Source organism: Notamacropus eugenii, chromosome 2, assembly GCF_028372415.1.
Source record: "Notamacropus eugenii isolate mMacEug1 chromosome 2, mMacEug1.pri_v2, whole genome shotgun sequence".
Taxonomy (NCBI): Eukaryota; Metazoa; Chordata; class Mammalia; order Diprotodontia; family Macropodidae; genus Notamacropus; species Notamacropus eugenii.
The window spans coordinates 512909853-512923828 of record NC_092873.1 but is presented as its reverse complement, the minus strand read 5'-3'; the positions used below and the strand labels follow the sequence as shown (position 1 = coordinate 512923828).

The 13976-nt window shown below is 43.2% G+C and overlaps 1 protein-coding gene across 3 annotated transcripts in view; it reads right to left on the bottom strand.

Moving 5' to 3' along the window:
* The window catches only part of ZYG11B (zyg-11 family member B, cell cycle regulator), a 63936-nt gene that overhangs the window by 40491 nt on the left and 9469 nt on the right, over nt 1–13976 (bottom strand). The window lies entirely within an intron of this gene.

Sequence of the window (13976 nt, the reverse complement as noted above, 5' to 3'; positions counted from 1 at the left end):
GAAATCACAGCTAGAATGCAAAGTGAGAAGGAACCTTGTATATGACCTAGCCTCAGTTCAAAAACTGTTTTCAGCAAACTCTGATGCTCAATGACAGCAAAATTTTCCTCCTAAAATATTCAGCATGAAGTGATGATTTGAAAATAGTTAACATTTTTTCCATTCTGCCCCACAATTTCTCTGACCCATCTTTATTCTGTGGGTATTCCATGCTTTCCAACCTTTTGGGTTGCAGCCCTAAATGTTTCATATCCAAATTCAATTAAGGGATGCTGGGCTTGTCCAACCCTCTACCTATGGCCAAAGAGTCCATGAAGGCAGAGCTAGAAAGAGCATCTCAGTTCTCTCCTCTTCCCATAGCATCTACTCCAGCTATCATCACAACTTCAGGCATGCATGGCCTTCTGACTTGTCTCTCCATAATTCAGTTTCACTTCAGATCCTACTGGCTTCCATTTCCATTGCACCTTCGGATTACTGTGAAGAGGGGGAATGTCAGCATTGTTACCCACCTTTTGTATAGCAGGAAAGGCCACCAGCAACATGCTGCGATGCCTCTTCCTAGAATGGAAGGGCCCCTGGACTCTCCTAGGCCAAGCCAGAAGCACACCAGCTCTAGCCAGTCCCACGCAAGCAGGAAAGGCTTAGTGATGGACTGCTTCAGCCTGGAGTCCCCAAGGACTGAGATGCCAACACTCTTCACCAGGATTTTCTCAGTCACCCCAACTCAGGAAGGCTATGTATTAAGGTATAGCAGAGTAGCAATCTAAAGTTACTGACCCTTGAGGTACTGGAAAACAAAATATTCTTTTGCTGAGGAAACTAAGGATGAGAAAAGGGAAGTGACATCTAGGAAGCAGCAGATTTGGAACTGGAAACCAGAACTCTTGACCCCTCTATCTAATGTTCTTTTTGCTAGAACACGAGGACATGCAATTGTCAGATGGTAAGCTTAGGGGCTAGGGGCACATATCGAAGTTGTGGAAAACAACCAGCATACTGCCAGTCTTGGTATCATTCATTAGTTGGCACACTCTGATTTAAGTGACCCTACAGAGGAAAACAGAATTCTCCCTAGGACTTGGAGTCCAGGAGACCTCATCCCCAAGTAAACTTCTACCAATTGTCAGTGCTCTTTTTCCTTCCTCAAATAACCATTTACAGACTTGCTAGCCATGTTGACATCCATCTCCTAACAAAATGCAGAAAGAAATGCTTTGAAAACTGAAAAGCATTTGATAAACATGGCCTATTATAACCAATACCTTCCTGAGCCGTGTATTGATTTCTGCCCACCTGGTGAGTGTAGAATTTACTCTGCAGTGCATTCAGGTTTTACATTTATAAACTTTGGGGTTGCACCTGTCTTTGCACCCCCCCCCCCAGAGTTCAGAGCAGCACCTTGCAGGAGCAGGCATTCAATAAATACTGATGACATTTGACTTTAAAACTTTGAAAATCTCCTAAAATGCAGATTGTCTGATTCTCAGTCAGGGCTTTTTTCTCTTAAAATCACATTGTGGAACTGTGCACATACTTTGCATTCACTTCTGCGTCCATCCATGTTGTATTCCCTGGATAGAACTCTTGAGAGAGGGGTCCACTTTGTCTTTTTACTTCTAGCCCCTGGTGCACAGTGAGCACTTAATAAATGTTTGTGGAACAGAATTTTCCCTACATGGAATTGGCTGGTCAGTCTTGGTCCTAGAGGACAGATGCCAAAACACACTTGTTCCTCTGGGTAAAGAGATGGAGGACTCTGGGTACAGAATGCTTTACATATTGCCAAAAGATATTTAGGTTCTGCTGAATCGTTTTCCTTTCTTACAAATGATAGCTCTGGTGGGGGAAGAATTGGTATATGGGGAAATGACTATGGTGTTTAAAAAAAAGTGTTAATAAAACTCTTAAAAGCTAAATAATCCATATTGTCCCTCAGGTTTTCAAAAACATCCAATAAATAAAGGAGCCCCTATAGAACTGAAGCTGGCCTTTTCTATTTGACCTCCAAGGAGAAGTCTTTGAACGGTTTTGCTTTTCCCTAGGAACAACGTGGGTGGGAGAAGGGCTGTTTCCTAACAATCACAACTGCCCAAAAGTATGCATGTCTGTCTGTGTCCCCTCTTCAAACAAAGGCTGGATGCCATGCTTCCTTCACCCTCATCTTCCACGTATTTCAATTCCACTGCCCTCCACTTTGGTCTTGGGTACTTTATACACTCTAGTTCTTTCTCTCTCACCCCAGTTCTTTGTTTATTCCCTCATTCATTCAAAAAATACTTGCTAAGGGAACCCCAGAAAGAGGGCCATTCACAGAGGCAGCCAGGAAATACTTCCCCTGGCTAAGAGTGATACTCGTTGTGAAATGTTTTTTCTGGACCAAAACTAAGCACCTATTGAAGAATAAAGCTGAGAAGGCTTCTCTTTTCTTGTCCCTTTCACTGTAGGATCACTACAAAGGGGAAAGGCTAAATCCTTTCTAGGATGAACAAATAGGGAAAGGTTTTCTTCAATTATTACCCTTCAACCAGCCTAAGATATAGATGTGTTTTTTTCCCTCAGACTGAAAGTCATTAAATACTTTTTTCTGGAGGCATGCTCCTTGAAAGGCCATTTGTTTTATACATTAACTCAGGGTTGAGCATCGAAGAGGGCTGAACAGAGGCTATTCCCAACTCACACTGCTATCCCATGCTTACCATTATCTGTCTATGTATACGCTAGAAAGTCATTATACTTAAGTACCATATTTCAAAAACATTTACTATAAAAAGATACCTTCCTTTTCTACACTTCCCTGAATTGTTGGTGTTTATTTATTTATTTTTTTGTGGTACCATCCTATCATTCCATTCATGTACTCTATACTTGCTTAGCCATCCCCCAATGGATGGGCATCTACACTGTTTGCAGTTCTGAATGACTACAAAAAAAATGTTGCTATGAATATTTTGCCATTTCTGGGGCTTTCTTTTCCATCACTGATCATCTTTTCAGACGGATGGCCTACACCAACAGGGCAGGAGACAGTAGGATAAGATTAAATTCCATAAACATGTATTATAGTCTGAGTGCCTACTTTTCCTCAAGGCAAGATATGTGCCAAGAAAAAATGAAGATCCATCTTCATGGGGCCTACAGTTCTAAGGGGGAGGGGGTGGGGAGAAAGAAGAACTAGAACAATAGAACAGGAAGACAAAGAAGGGATGTAAACAGTGTCCCTGGAATACTAGGACAAAGGAGGGAAAGAAAATCAAGGAAGGCTTCAAGAAGGAACAGTTCAATTTGGCTAAATTTAGGAGAGAGAGAAGAAAAGAGAGGCTGGAATCCAATTATGGATGGCTTTGAATGTCAGACGAAGGTATTTGTTCTGTTAGCCGGAAATCACAATGACACGTTCAGAGGTCCCCTAACAGTGTTTTAGTCTAGAAATAAGGCTTCTGAACAGGGGAGTTACATGAACACTAGCAAGATTATTTCTGCAGCAGAAGATGGATTATCTAGAAGCAGGGAGACCAGTTAGAGACAGCTCAGACCACTGGATATGAAGTTAGAAGCCCTGCCACTTGCTATCCATGGCATAAATCCCTAATCTTGAGATCTCAGGAAGAGTACAATAGATAATGATTTGTCTCTTCCAGTCAGAGATACCATAAAACCAGCAAATAATCACAATGATCAAGGACCTAATAAAACAATAGTTGTGTAAATGAACAAGAACTGGGTGAGTCAATCAACAAGACTTGGCAATTGCCTGAGTGGAGAGAGGGGCTACAAGTAAGAAGGCAGGCCCAATCCAAGGTGACTCTGAGGCCTGAATCCTGCCTCATCAACAGGAATAAGGAAGCTAGGAGAAGGGAGAAGTTTAGACTAGCAGGTCAAATTCCATTTGGGACATACTGAGTTGAGAGATTAGGGGGACATTGGGCAGGAGGTGTTCAGCAGATGGTTTAAGATGTAGGACTGAGGCTCAGGGGAGAACTGGAGGCTAGCCACAGATCTGGGAGTCAGAGGCATAGAGATAATCATTGAACCCATGGAAATAAGATAAAATAACCAGAGAGAGGGCCAAGGATAGAGCCTGGGGGAACCAAAGCTTAGCCGAAAAGAACAGAATGATGAGAACCAGCAGAGAACAGCCCTTAACCAGCCAGTTGCCAAAATTTGTCAATCCCACTCTCCAACTTCTCCACAACTACCCTGTAAAGGCTCCTATCACCTGTTGCCTGGACTACTCCAAGAAGATCCTATGGGTGTTCTTGCCTCAGGTCTCTCAATCCAGTGCATCACCTACACTGCTGCCAAAATTATTTTCCTTCAGTGTAGGTCTGACTATATCATTCCCTTGGTCAAGGAGCTTCAGTGGCTTCCCGCAGCCCTTAGGGTAAAATAGCAACACCAATATCTGGCATTTATTTTCACAACCTGACTCCAGCCTACCTTTATAGACTGACTTCAAATGAATCCTAGAATCAGGAAGACTTGAGTTCAAATGTGACTTCAGGCACTTATTAGCTGTGTGACCATAGAAAGATCATGTAACTTAATGTTTGCCTCAGTTTCTTCAACTGTAAAACAGGGATAACAATAGCATCCACCCCCCAGGGTTGTAAAAATCAAATGTGATAATTATTTAGAAAGCATTTAGCACAATGCCTAGCACACAGTAGGTGCTATATAAATGGCATTCCCTCCCCACTCCCTTCTCCTTTTATTTTTAGTCTAAAGTGGCCTGTTTACTGTTCCACATAAACCATCTTCACACCATGTCTGAAAGGCTCTCACTCTCCTCACTCTACCTATTAGAATCCCTTGCTCCCCCCAAGTCTAAGCTCAAGAGGCCTTTCCCTTCCTAATTCCCCCACTTGTGAGTGCCCCATATGGCTCCTGTGTTTATTTATGTGTGGTGTGGACAAGCTGGATCTCCCTGGTGGCTATCTTGCACTGTGATTAACTGAAGAACCAAACAGGAGGAAAACTGGAGAAACTGGTGTCCCAGAAAGGAAAGGAAGGGTAGCAAGAACGAGAGGGCAATGTTGCAGAAATGACAAGGAGACAGCTCTCAAAATCCTTGGACATCAAGCCCCAAACCTGTCCTTGTGCCTCCAGGAGCCTTCAGCAAAATGCCCCCAGAAACATTCCCTCGCTCTCATCTTTAACTTCTCCCTCTTTGCTGCTTTTGCATGCACCCAAGTCTCTTCATCTGAAAATGAGCCCTCATTTGTCCCTACTTTACCTTCAAGCTACTGCCCTTCACATGGAGTCCCAGGCCTGATGGTTTCTTCAGCCACCTTTGCCAGATCTTTCACCTTGTCATGCCCACCCATGCAGGGATCCACCCCACAAGGCTTTACTCCAAGCCCTCTTCTCTTTACACTCTCTCTGTGAGAGGATGTTCAAATATCTGCATGTGGGGGTCTCCCACACATGCATGCACTCATCTCCCACGGGTCTTTGCCTCTCTCATGAGCTTCAGCCTCAATCACAAACTGCCTATTGGACAGAGACGTCCTGGAGACACTTCATACTCAACCATTCTCCTTTTCCCCAAACTCATCCTCCTCTTGTGATCTTCTCCATTTGCCATCCAAGTTTACAACCAGTTGCCAAGTCATCGATTCTCTCCACCTTTTCTCGTAGTCACCTCTTTTCACTGCTGTGGAACCACCAATGTCCCAGAATTATCGAGACCTTCCTCTTCACCTTCACCTCTCCAGCTTCCATCAAAGCTCAGCTCAAATATCTCCCACCTAAGGTCCTTACTGGACTCCCTACCTGTAATGTCTTCTCTTAGGTGAAATTACCTTGCATATATGTATATATATACATAGGATCATATGATTAAGGAATCAGAACCAGAAGGGGTCTCTGGTCCAACTCCTTCATTTTCTTTTCTTTTCTTTTTAACAGCTTATTAATGCAGTATTTATTTTTCTCCCCTGTGTCAAACCCTGAACTTGTGGCTTTCCCCAGAGCCACCTGGTAAGATGGAGGGGGAGATATTCACAGGTTGGAAGAAACATGGAAGGACCAGGAGGACGAGGAGGACCATTTAGGTGAAGAGGATGAGGAAGGCCATCATCAGGCAAAAGAGCCCCATGGCCTCAGGCTGGGCAAAGTTCAGAATGGGGTAGGAAAAGAGCTGCTGCTTCAAGGAGGGGTTGTTGGTATTACCAATGATGAGACTTCCAAACACAGTTCCAATACCAGCTCCAGAGTCAGCCACCCACACAGTGGCAGCCCCAGCCCCAATGAACTTGGTTGCTGTGTCAATGTCCCTTGACTCAGCGCTAGTTTGGAATCCACATCTGGGGACAAGTGAGGTCAAGGGACCTGATGCTGACAAAATGCTGAAATTCTCATCTGTCTGAACCTCTGGCCATTTTAGCACTGAAGATAATGGTCTACTCAGCAGCTGAGAGCTGCTCCTCACAAGGGCAAGGGTAGAGATGAATTTGGCACAGGCCTATATTCTCAAGTGGTAAAGGGCAAAGCTGAAGAGTTGCTGGCAGAGCAGAGGAGACAGTGAGGGCCAACTCCTTCATTTTCCAACGGAGAACAGAATGTAAGCTCACTGCACTCAAAGACTCTTTCCTATTTGTCTCTGTATCTCTGGGGCCTGCCACAGTTTGAGGCCTGAAAAGAAGCCACTGGGTTAAGGTATCACTGGTGACTCTTTGAAACTGAATAATACAAATTATTAAAAACCACCTGGAAACGGTTCAAATTCTCTAATAATCAAAGAAATACAAATTAAAGGAACAGATACCTCCTTATATCCATTATATTAAGAAAAATAGTTTAAAAAATTTGCTGTTGGCAAAGTTGTGGAGGAACAGGAACACTGCTGGTGGTGCTCTGAATTGGTGTAATCTTTTTGAAGAATAATGTGGCAATAGAAGAAGGAGGGAATGAGCATTTACATAGCACCTACTCTGTGTCAGACCCTGTGTTAAGTACTTTACACATATTATCTCATTTGATAAACACTGAGTTATAAAGTTGCTCATAGCCTTGGACCTAGGGATCCTAATATCAGGACTGTACTCTAAGGATGTTACTGAAAGAAAAAAAGATATTGTACAAAAATCACGATGTTTCAAACAACTTCAATTACTCTCAAACAGTGTAGACTACTTTCTGAGAGCCTTAAAGAACAGCATCCAACATGGAGAGAACTGGGTAACAATCTGCCCCAAAACACAGGCTAGCTTTGGGCCCCTGAGGCAAGTCTCTTAAAGTCTCAAACTCTGGGAGCCCCAAATTCCTATAGCTAAAAAATAGGGATAACAGCCCTGCCTACCTTTCAGGGTGGGTGTGAGGATGAAAGAGAAGATGTGTGTAAAATACTGAATAAGTGAGCTATCCCTTCTTTTCTAATTTAACCTAAATAAGGATAAATATAGGTCAACAGTTTGGCAGATGGTGGCACAAGTATTAAGGAGGTAGTAGAAGGACAATGATAAGAGGAGGATGGAGAAACCCAAGCATATTTATAGGCAGAGAAGAAAGAACCCAAATGTAGTAGAAACTGAAGAGGAAGGGTGGGGAAACAATGACTGATGATGCAAACTTTCAAAGGAATAGGAAAGGCAGAAGTGGAAAACCTAGTCTTGGCAAGGAAGGTGAAAACCTCCTCCCCTCTGCCCCTTCATCTTCTGAGATTGTAGCAGTAACAGCACCAGTATCATCAGCAGAACCAATACAGTCAATGTCTAGTATGTGCTAAGCACTGAAGAAAGGTAACAGATAGCTTCACAAAGGATGTTCCACATGTGCTCTCATCTGAACCTCACAGCAATCCTGTGAGACAGAAAGGAAAGGATGTAAAAGGGTTTGAGGGAGAACATCAGAGTAAAGTAGGAGGTGAGGTCAGCACTGCTGGAGACCCAGAGGGCTGAGTCTGAGTCTGGAGATGGGTCTTAAAGAAATGAGAAACTTTGAAACAACCCTTGTGGAAAAAGAAGGGGAATCAACAAGAGACTAATGAAGGATATGGAAAAATAAATACAAGAGATCAGCTATCCAGCCAGCAAAAAGAACAATTCAAGTCACCATTAGCACAACAGGTACCACGTGGCAGACAGAATCCTGGGTAATTTCTACAAATAATCCCTACTTTAAATAAACAGCATCTTATTGTGAGCTGACTTTTTTGACTGCCAAATTCCTTTCTGAAGTAGAACATAATCCTTTCCATTAATCAATCTATCATTTAAAAACAAGGAAAGGAAACTGGAGAAGAGTAAGCTGTGGGAGAATGGTTAGAGCCCTGGCTTAGTAGTGAGGAGCCCCTATGCCCGAGCAGCACTCACGGCCAGCCTGACCACCCAGCTGGGCACAACCTGAGAACTTCTGTCTCAAATTGGCCTCCTGGCTCTGACAGTCTGTAAATCTTGCCCTTTAATGGATCCCATTAAAGGGGGCAAGTGGCAGAAAGAATTTCTAAGGGCACCCTCCCACCTTTCACTCATGGTCTAAGTCAAAGATGTCAAAACACATGGGAAACAATGCCCCAGCGAGCAGCTCCAAAGAGAATAAAATGTAATTGGGAAAGGCTTAACAAACAGAAATACAATAAAACACAGCTGTAACATGAAGATGAAGTGTTTGAAGTCAACATGCACCTGTAGAGAACGTTCTGTCTGGCTGAGTGCTACCTTTTTGATATATACTGGCCACCAGTGGTTTGAGCATTAAGCTACAGTGTCAATCAGGGAAACCCTCCGACAGCAGTTCTGTTGTTACCTTTGGGTTCCCAACTAATCCCAGGATACCTAGGAATGGCAAGTGTCTGCCCCTGAGAGGTCCCAGGCACCTGTGAGAGGAGGATAGAGGGACAAGGGTTGAACTTACTGGGCACTTAGCTTGAGGGCAAACCCAGACTCTTATTAGGTGGCCAGCAGTTACTAGCAGTAAGATAGAAATAAGTTGCCGACCGTCTCATCTGTAAAATGGAGATGATAAAAAACAACACGACCCATTTCACAGGGCTGATGTGGGGGAAGGGCTTTGGAAAGTTTAAAGTACCACATCAACATGATTATACAATACTGTTACATCTATAAAATATGGTTTGTGTTATAATAAAATACCATGATGGTGTCCATGGGAAAGGACGCTGGAATTGGGTATGAGGAAGATCAGAGTTCAAATCCTAGAGCTTTGTGACTGCTAGTAAGTCACAACCTGAGACTCGGTTTTCTTATCTGTAAAATGGGCCAAGCACCACTTATACTATGACCTCAAATGTAATTTATAAACCTGCAAAAATGTGAGTTATAATTTCTGCTTAACTTTTATCTGCCCTAAGAGAATATAAATGTAAAATGTTATACTTGGATACAGAAAAAAAAGTATAAGATTGATTGATGAAGCATGATCAGATGGCAGTTTGTCTGAAGATGACCTGGGAGTCCTAAGAGAGTACTCAAGAGAGTAATGTGGTAGTCAAAAAAATCTAATGGAGTCTTGGGTTGTAAAGATTCCAATACAGACGGGCAATCAGGGGAGTTGTCCAAAAGTAACATGGGCTGCCTGCCTCCGGAGGTGCTGGGTTTCCTTCTTTGGAGGTTTTCAAAGCAGAGCCTGAATAGGCACTCATCAGGCATGTTCAACTGGAGCTTCCTTTGGTATAGAATAGACTAGGCAGCTACTGAGGTCCCTTCCAAAACTCCATTTGTTTTCCCACGATGCCTTGAAAGCAGCTGCTATCATGTCCTTCATCTCTGCCAAGCACAGGTCCTTTATAGGGGAGGTGTTCAAAAGATGTCAAAATGATGTTGGGCATCCCTCCAAATGAAAAACAAAGGCCACAGAGGGGAATCTCTCAGGCCACCTGTGGTTCTTTCAATGGGCTTTTCCTTTCTTCCTGAATTAATCTAAACTCTCCCCCATACCAACCTGTGTTTATTTTCCTGTTACTTACCCCTGGCCCTCCTCTGGGTTTTCTTTGTCTCTCTATAACTGTCTCTTAAGGGTTGTCTCACTATGTCCTGGGTCTCAGTTACCTCTACAGGAAATGAGGCTGGGCAGAGAATCCATCAGGGATGTGGTAGAGGCAATTTACTCCTCAGGTAAGGGATGGACCAAATGAGCTTAATTACATAAGTATTCTGTAAAATGTTAAGTATTAATATATAAGAGCTATTATTGTAAAAGGGAACCTGCGAAATGAAGATACCAAATGGAGATGTTGCTGAGTCATGATGACCTTTACCTACTAAGAGTCTACTTGAGAGTTTCCATTGGTAATGATTAACTACTTCAAACTTCTCATATTTTATATGGAAACTGAGGCCTAGAAGAGACAGGGGTCCCACAGAAGGTTGGGGGAAGAAGCTCAGCAGCCGCCACTTAAACGTCCATCGAGTTCAGCCCCTTCATTTTACAGATGAGAGAACTGAGGACCAGAGGAGAAATGGCTTGTCCAATGTCCCACAGCTTCACTTGAACCCGGGGCCTGAGTCCAGACTATTCTTTCTATTGTACTATGACTTAAAAGATGTTAGAGTGCCTCTTAGGTACATACAACTCACAGGTAGCAGACAACATATTAACCACTTGCTATATGTATGCCAATGTATGTTTAGACTCTTTAGACTGGAAGCTCCTTGAAAGCAGGGACTGTCTTTTCTCTTTCTTTGATTCCCCAGTGCCTAGCACACAGTAGGCACTTCAAAAAAATATACTTGTTGACTATTACTTTTTTCACACGAGCACCATGCCTCAGAGGTCATTTAGATGCTTCGTGCCAAAAATACTGCTATTTTTGGCTCTGAGAGAAAGACACCTTGCCACAGAGCACTGGGGACATGATGTGATTCCAGTTTGCTGTGCAGTACTAGCCAGATCACTGCCAATAGCCAGGTGCCCTCTTGTCTCCAGCACAATCCAGGGGGAAAGGCTGTTTCTAGGGGCACCTCATAGGCAACTCTGATACCTATACACTCAAACTATGCTTTAGGAAGTCCCTCTGTGAAAAGCTCCAGAGGGCAAGATGTACCCCTCTATCTGAGGGAAGGTGACCTGTCATGTGTGAGCGAGCACGCCATTGCTGGCGTGAGCAGTCCCCATTCCCAACCTCGCTAGGAGATGCAGTGGTTGTATGTCTCAGTTTCTGTAAAATATGGGCAATGAGTCACACTAACTCACAGAATTGCTGTGAAAAAAATCATCTCTAAACCTTCAGATGCTATTAAACAGAAAGTATTATAATAATAGGTCCAGACTACTGTTGTATTAACAGTCAGGAATACTTGGATTCAAGTCTCATCTGACCCATTTTGCCCATATGATTCTGGGTAAATCTTTTTAACCCTTTGGTGACCCCGGTAACTCTCTGAGGTTGCCCAAATGGTATTTTACTAATATTTGATAGAAGGGTTTCTTCCTCCAGAGCTCCTTACCCCAATAAAATCACAGGTAGGCTATTTTTTTTAAAGACTGGGACAGATGGGATAACAACTCCCCCAAGTCTCACCATATGAGGTTAGAATGTGTATTCCAGGGTTACTGAGATGGAGGCTGACTGATTACAGTGTTCAAGGAGATGCCACTGGGAAAAGTGATGCTTCAGCCAGGAAAAGAAACCTCCTTAGGGACAAGGAGCTTCCATACACAGGAAAGGAGGGCTTTGGTCTCCCCTGGAAGAACATGAGAGCCTTGTGAAGAGTTCTAAGGTTCTCTGCAGTTCTAAAGCCATTGATCCTAATGGACATTCCACCTGTTAAAACTTGCCAAGGATTGAGTTAATTCTCTCTCTGGAAGCTGCTTTCTGACCTGTGTATATTTATAGTGCCTGAACTCTCAAAGACAGGCAGGTTCTCAGATGTTAGAATCTACCAGGGTCAGAAAATCTGGGCTATTCACTTAATTAATTAGAAAAAAGCTGGTTTGTGGAGAAGCCAATATTTTTATTATCTATAAAATTAAGCTGCTTATAAACATATCAGGCCCAAAGACTGACCAACGAGTCCACCTTTTGTGCTGCCCTAATTGATCTCTACTTACAAAGGGAGAAGGTGTATATATTTGTCAAGCACTTGCTCTACGGACAAGCTCTGAAGCTTAGATCTTTGACCTTTTTATTCTGTACTTCAAAGGTCAAGTAGAAAAAAATGACCTCTCTTCATCTGACCACTGTGAGGCAGCCTGGCGGAGTGAAGAGAAGGGCTAGGGTTGAGAGACCCTGAGCCAGTCACTCTCAGAGCTCTGGTTGACTCCTCTGTAAAATGAGGGCTTCAAGCAGTGCCTTGGTGTGCTCTGCTAACAGCCCTCAGGAGAAGCCCTCTGGAATCAGCCACTCTCATCTGTGACGAGCACTACAAAGAGCAGGCTTTTTAGTCAGTGGCTGGAACACTGGCCAAATACGATGACTCAGAAGAGCCCCAGGAACCTCTGCTCTCCTTTCTGGAAATCCATGTATGTACTGAAAAAGTTTACTGGCTCAAGGAAGTCATATCTGAACACAAGAATAAGGACAAGTGATCAGTTTTGAAAGTTCCTTGGTTGAAAAATCTTCCTGGATCTCCAATAGGAGTAAATATTTCTTTAAAGATGTAAGGGTAGGCCCCATCCAAACCCCAATTAATCACAGAAGGTCCAAACTCCTCAAATTGTATTGATCAAAAGAACTGCTAGCATTTATTTAACCATTTAAGCACCTTTCATTATTTCTTTGGATCCTCGAAACAACCCTTTGCTGGAAGTGTCATTATACCCAGTTCACAGACAGGAAACTGTGGCTGAGGGAGGTTAAATGACTTGTCCAGGATCTCAGAGCAAATGTCTGAGGCAGAATTTGAACTCTGTTCTTTCTGACTCTCTCCCAGTCAATCAACCAATAGTGTAACTAGGTATTAAGGAACTGGTGAATGTCTTTTATCAACTCTAGTAAGTGGGGGCTTTGTTAGACATCTGACTCACTACAATTAAAGAGTCCCTATACCAAGAGTACTTAAAACCTGTTCTGTGTCATGGACACCCTGATGAAGCCTAGGGGGATGACTTCTAAGAATCAGGTTTTTAAATGCATAAAATAAAATTATTAAGAAAACCAGTAATATTGAAAGACAATTATCAAAATAACTTTAAAAGCGAATTCAGGGTCCCAGTTTAATAACTCCTGCTTTACAGGTAGCTATCAAAAATTACTGATGACTAGAGTTAAGTAATCCGGCTAACAATAGGTGGCTTAAGTCTCACCATCAAAGAGTCACTAGCCAGGTTTGCTGGATCTTTGAGATCACCCAGTTTATGACCACTAGCTTTTAAAGAGATCATGATTTAGTTACCCCAGAGAGAAGCCAACCCCAGAACAGTAATTACAGTACTGAGGCTGTAGAATGACAGAATATTGGGTGTGAAAACACCTTAGATATCATCGAGGGCTTCTTTGTCATGGACCCCTTTACAGATGAAAAAAAATGAAGTCCAAAGAGGAGAAATGATTTGCCTGAGGTCATACAATTAGCTTGTCACATAGGGAATCTATGTGTTTTCAATCTATGCTCTTAACTAGACACATCTATGTCATAAGCATATATCTGTTGGGGGTGTAAGCTCAGTTCCATGTGGACAGTCTCGGGCGGGTAAAGGTGAGGACTTCTAAACCTTAGAGTTCTCATGAGGCCCCCCAGGGAACAGCAGGGAATTGAGGTGTGAGACCGAGCTATCTCGTGCATTTCCGCCTCTTCCCGTGAGAAAAGTGCTGGGAGAGAGCATCCCCGCCCTCGAGATTGGCCCAGATCTGAGCACACCTATTGTTATCTAACAGGCACGGTATTCAGGTGCAAACTATGCGGCCGGAGAGCTTAAGTAGGGTCAGGAAAGCCTGAAGGCACTCTTAGCGCTGAGGGTCCCTTAGAGGACAGAAGGCCCCTCTTCCCTCTTCCTCTCTTCTTTCTTCCCTCTCCCCTCTCTCCCCACTTCCACTTCTGCTTTCATTCTCTTACTGTAAGATCTTTGCCTCCTTG